The following is a 5,866-nucleotide window of genomic DNA, read 5'->3' as shown; positions in this document are numbered from 1 at the left end:
ACATGCTGGCTGGAGGCCCTGAAAAGAAAGTGAAGAACGTGGTGTGACCGAAGGGAAGTGGCTCAGGGAATTGAAGCAACTCTGACTGAGAAGTTAGTGAGAGGCAGCAGAGCTATCTACAAGGTCCCTGGGCCAGGACCCAGAGTAGTGTCTGGGCTGGGTTCTCCCCCTCTTCCCACACCCCCCAACTCTCCACTGTGGAAGTGGATAAACTATAAAACTGGGAGATACTTCCCTCCCCCTGGGGGAAAACACAGATGGTGACATGGCTGGAGGGCTGAGTCATGAAAAGGATGCTGGGGTTCCTGGGCTGAGACAGGTCTGCAGGCAGAGAAGGTGACAAGAGAGGCACCACCCAGGTGCCGGCTGAGAGAGCTACCTCCCCAGGAGTTTAGGGATGCTCTGCGCATTGGGTTACATCCCTGAGCATCTTGCCTAATAGCCATTGAGGGACTTAACCTCCATAAACTTGCCTAATTCTAACTCCCTGCCCTCTACACATTCACAGTCACTTCCAAGCCAGAGCGTAGCCCCAAAAAGTGCCTAGCAGCACAGAGTGGTGAGGTGCTGCCAGCAGGGGGCTTCTGGGTTTCCCAGCATCCCACAGAGGAGGAAATTGTCCTCAATATGTGGGGGCAGTCATGCCTGCTCTGAGTGAAACATAGGCTTAAATAGCAGAAGGATTTGGTTGTGTGACATACTTAAGTGCTGACTAGAAATAAAAGGACTTATTCCTGGGACACTTTTTTTCCCTTTCACACTCCAGAACCCTCCTAGTCACTGTTCAGTCAGCAGCAGCAAAGTGCTTTCTCGGCAGCGGGGCAGCAAGGGTCTCTTGCTGACTTGGACCCTGCAGGGCGGTGGGGAAAGTTAGACTGGAGGCTGGGGATGAACAAATCCATGTGCATCAAATAAAAACTGCCCTCGGGGCTTCAAAAAGAATTAGACAAGTTCATGGAGGACAGGTCCATCAATGGCTATTAGACAACATGGACACCCAACCCCATGCTCTGGGTGTCGCTAAACCTGTAACTGTCAGAAGCATCTGCCACTGTCAGAGACAGGACATTGGTCTAGATCGGGGTTCTCAAACTGGGGGTCGGGGCCCCTCATGGGGTGGGAGGTTATTACATGGGGAGGTCGCGAGCTGTCAGCCTCCGCCCCAAATCCCGCTTTGCCTCCAGCATTTATAATGGTGTTAAATATATAAACAAGTGTTTTTAATTTATAAGAGGCGGTGACACCCAGAGGCTTGCTGTGTGAAAGGGGTCACCAGTACAATAGTTTGAGAGCCACTGGTCTAGATGGACCATTGGTCTGACCCAGTATGGCCGTTCTTACGTTCTTATCTCTCTGCTGTCTAATGGATGCACCAGTCAGGGCCAGCTCTGGCTTTTTTGCCGCCCCAAGCAAACAAAAAGGGGTGGGGGAGGGGCCGCCGGAGCAGCAAAGCAGGGGAAAAAACAAAAACAAAACCACAACGGGGCCAGAGCGGCAAAGCGAGGTGGGGGGGACAAAAAAAACGGCGCGGCTGGAATGGCAAAGGGGGGGGGGAACTGCAGCACAGCCGGAGCAGCAAAGCAGGGAAAAAAAAAAACAAAAACCACCACCATAAAACCACGGTGGGGCTGGAGCGGTAAAGGGGGTGGGAACAGGGCGCTGGAGCGGCAAAGCAGGTAAAGAAAAAAAAAGAAAAAGAAAACACGGCGCAGCCAGAGTGGCAAAGCAGGGTGGGGGGGACAAAAAATGGTGCAGCTGGAGCGGCAAAGCAGGGAAGACACAAAAGCAAACCTGCAGCGCAGCCGGAGTGGTAGAGCAGGGTGGGGGGGAGAACAAATCAAACTGCACGGCAGGAGCGGCAAAGCAGGTGAAAAAAAAACAACCTGCGGCGCGGCTGGAGCGGCAAAGCGGGGGTGGGGGAACGGCGCGGCTGGCAAAGCAGGGGAGAACAAAACAAAAAACCCTACAGGGTGGCCGGAGCCAGGGGACTCCCTGTGCTGCAGAGTGCGCGCCCGGTCTAATGGGGGGAAGGGCAGGGAGCGAGGGGGGAGAGAGAGAAGGGGGGCAGCCAGGGCTTCAGGGGGGCGCTCACCCTGCGGCCCCGACCTCCGCGCCGCCTGCCGGGAGGGCTCCGAGCTGCTCCGATCGGTGGGGAGGGAAGGACGCGGGCTGCCCTGCCAAATTTGCTGCAGGGCGCTGCCCTCCTCTGCCCCCTACAAGGCGGCCAGAGCAGCAAACAAACAAACAAAAGAAAAAGCGTCAGTGCCGCCCTAGGTTTGGGCGGAATGCCGCCCCCTAGAATCTGCCGCCCCAAGCACCAGCTTGCTCAGCTGGTGCCTGGAGCCGGCCCTGGCACCAGTAGCACTGTGCAGATTATCATCTGCTTTGTAATTTGCTCCCTATGTAAAACACTGTCAATCACTACACTTTGCAAGGAATTTCCATATCTTAAGCAAATGTACAATTCCTGGTCAGTTCCCTGATTCCGGTGACATGTTGAATCTTCCATGGTTCAAAGACCCATTTGCATTTTCCCTGAAGCCCTTTCTCTGCACAGAGGGAAATGAAAAGCAGTTTGTAAACTGAAAAAACTGGCTTTTTGCAATAGGTACAGCCCTGTGAGTAAGCTACACGCTCAGGGCCATGCTTAGCCATGCGAGAGGGAAGCCTAGGACTCTGATGCCTAGGGGCCTGCCTGACATGGGACAGGAAATAGAGCTAAGATGGGACGATGCCATTACGGTGGAACTTGCTCAGACATACGCCCGTAATGCTTCTTTTGACATAAATAGCGAATCCTGTTGTTTTGTGAGCGCCATGAGAAGCCAGTATAAGGAATGTTACTAATAAAAATGAGTAAAATTGGGTGGGACCCTCTTTTTTTTCTTTTTTTTCTTTTTTTTCTCTTCACCTGGGAATTCAGCAAGGACAGGCATTAAAACAGCTTTGTCCCTACTCCTGAATGTTCAACAGGGTGTTGCGTGTGAGTGTGTGTGACACTGAGTGCTTGCAGGGTGCGTGTGTCCGACTTCCTCAGCATGCAGCGCACATGTGTACTGATGTCAGTTGGGGCAAGCGAGTCTATTACCTTCTCCCACCCCTGGCCATGTACATCAGCAAGATTGGGGAGCACTGAGGCACCAGGCTGGGGTGTTAAGTGTCTCCATACTGCTGGCTGGCAATCCCAGGGCGGAAGGATTTTTCCTCCCAGCTCCAAGTTCCCATGGAAAAGTGCAGATAATGCTGCCTTTGGTTGGACTGACTGCTTCTTTCTCAGCCAAGCCTTTCAAGGGAGCCCTAACCCTGGTGTGATTGCATTTGACAGGCTCCTCTTTGGAAGGAACCAGTTGGCATGAGGAATGTGGATGCCTCCATTTTACATCTGGCGTAGGTGAAAAGTGAAAATCCTTACAGGGGGGTTTCAGTCTCTTCCCAAGTGTCTTCTATCCTGTCCTCATGCCTGAAACCAACCCCCAGTTCCACCCCAGGGCTGACTTTTGCCCAGTCAGAAAGCTCAGCTGCAGGAGTGGTAAGGGTCAGGCTAAAGGGGATGGTAGCCTTGGCACAGCTGTGTACATGCAGGCACCAAGTCTACTTCCTCAGTACCAATCAGTACATCAGACTCATTGGCCAACTGCTGAGTCTCCCTAAAATGGACAGAAGTAAACTGTGGATCTTCCTTACACAGGTTCTAATTTCCTAATTGTGATGAGGGGTACCAGGCCCAGAAATCCCCTGCTGGAGACCTCAGGGTCCTACCATACTTCATCCCCCAAAAAGGAGAATCCTCCAAGTGGTCTAGAGACGCTAGGTGGGAAGCAGCCAATCAGAGAAAGGCTGCAGAGAGCAGCCAGTCAGAGCCCAGCAGCCCTTACAAAAGGAGTTGCAGTACAGCACAGTAGTCAGTGTTGCTGGGAGGCAGAGGACCAAGGGCAGTGTTTCTGGCTGATGGAAGGAACTGTAGTACCACAGATGGATCAGTTGATGCCAGGGACTGGGGGAGCAAAAGGAAGCTCCTGGATGGCTGCTGGGACTTGGTAGCTGAATCCCCTGAGGTAAGGGTGAAGCGTTCGTGAACGTGAAGGGGGTGTGGGGAGGTGGCCCAGGGAACAGTAGCAGTGGTAGCGGAGTTAAAGGGGATGCAGTGGCAAGTGGCTGCTGTTTGTAGGTCCCTGGGATGGAACCCAGAGCAGTGGGCAGGTCTGGGTCCCCTCCACTGGCCACAGGTGGATTGGCCTAACCCCAGAGTGGGCAGTTTAATCCCTGAGGAGGGGAGTTGAACTAGGCCCAGGAGAGGGGATTGAAGATTCTGCAGCGGGTCAATGATATTGGACTGCATCCCCCAGAAGGGGACCTGAACTGTTTAGTGGCTCAGCCAGAGAGCTGGGCCCAGAGAGGGTGAAGGCATTAACTCCAGGGAGAAAGCTCTGGGGGGCGGGGGTGCAACCCCATACCAGGGTAGGGACTGTTCGAAGACTGTGGGATCGTTTAAGGGACTGAACCCAGGGAGGGCTGCAGCAAGAGATGTTCCAACCATGGGATTGGTCCCTGTTGGACTGTATACCCTGGAAGGAGTTTGTTTTGCTTGTGTTGCATGTACAGATTGTGTGTGACTCAGGCAGAGGGCTGAGTTGCTCAAGACTTACCACAACCAGAGAGAGAGAGAGAGAGAGTGCAGGGACACACACTCAGCCAAGAGGTGCTTGCTCCTCCCCTTTACACTAATAAACCTATGTCTGCCCATCCTGCCCCTGGTCACTGTATTCAAATTGGGTTCATCAAGGTGGTATCTTAGCAGCATCTCAGATCCCTGCACCCAACACACCAAGGGCAGAGAGGTTGGGCCAGATCCTCAGCTGATGTGAGTCAGTGTTGCTCTACTGCCTTCAATGGAACTAGGACAATTTTCAGAAGCAGTGACAGTGGTGTTGTAGCTTGTGTGAAAGGATTGGTGGGCAGCATGAAGCCATGTGGCTACCTCCCACCACTTCCATAAGAAGCCTGTCACTAATGGTGCCCTGGCAAAACTCTCCCAGCCCCTGGAACTGTCACAAAACTCTTTCCCTGGCTCGCTTGCCATCCAGGACTAATTCCCACAGGCAGGTGAACATGTGGCATTATCACAGCTGGGATCAGAATGTTCCCCTGGAAGAAGCCTGGAATAGTGAGCATGTAACAGCTTCTCAGATGTGGGGAGGCCCAAGTAGGAAGGGCCTTACCTGGTGCCATTCAGGTTTCACATTCTGTTGTTAAATGCAGTCTTTGAGCAGTTCCATTGGCTTTTTGTGCTCTGCTTGCAGCATAAGGGAGGAGATCCTGCAAAATGTAGGGTAGATAGCAGTGCTGCCTGCAGATGATGAGAGAGGCTGGCAATGATACTCACCAGGGTCCCAGCTCTTGCAGGTGGTGGTATGTGACTGGAGAAAGGCATGTGCTTGCGAGAGGAATTGGATGGAATATCTGGCCCTTCCCCTCAAGTGGTCTTCAAGACTCAATCAGGAATGGAGCCCAAGGATCTGATTTTTCTGGGACATTCAGGCCCTGCTCTGGCATTATGAAGGGGCTGGAAAAGGCCCATTGAGAATGGCCCCTCACTGGCTTTTGCAGAGCTGGCATAAGGGCCTTATGCCAGCCCTGCTCCCAACAGCTTGAATAGAGGGCAGGTGGGGCCAGCATGGGATTTGAGTGCAATTGCACTGTGGTTATTCTCTGCCTCCCGGGAGCCATGGGAAGCACAATACAAATAGTGGCTGCTTCCTGGGGGTTAAGCAAGCACACGATTCGTTGCCAGTGGAATACAGGGAGCACGTAGCTGGTTTAAAGTATAATTTGCCTAATCCCTCCCCAGCCATTTCTGTCTCAAATG

Source organism: Mauremys reevesii, linkage group 4 (assembly GCF_016161935.1).
Source record: "Mauremys reevesii isolate NIE-2019 linkage group 4, ASM1616193v1, whole genome shotgun sequence".
NCBI classification, from domain to species: Eukaryota; Metazoa; Chordata; order Testudines; family Geoemydidae; genus Mauremys; species Mauremys reevesii.
The sequence above is the reverse complement of the archived record's forward strand: the minus strand, read 5'-3'. Positions refer to the sequence as shown.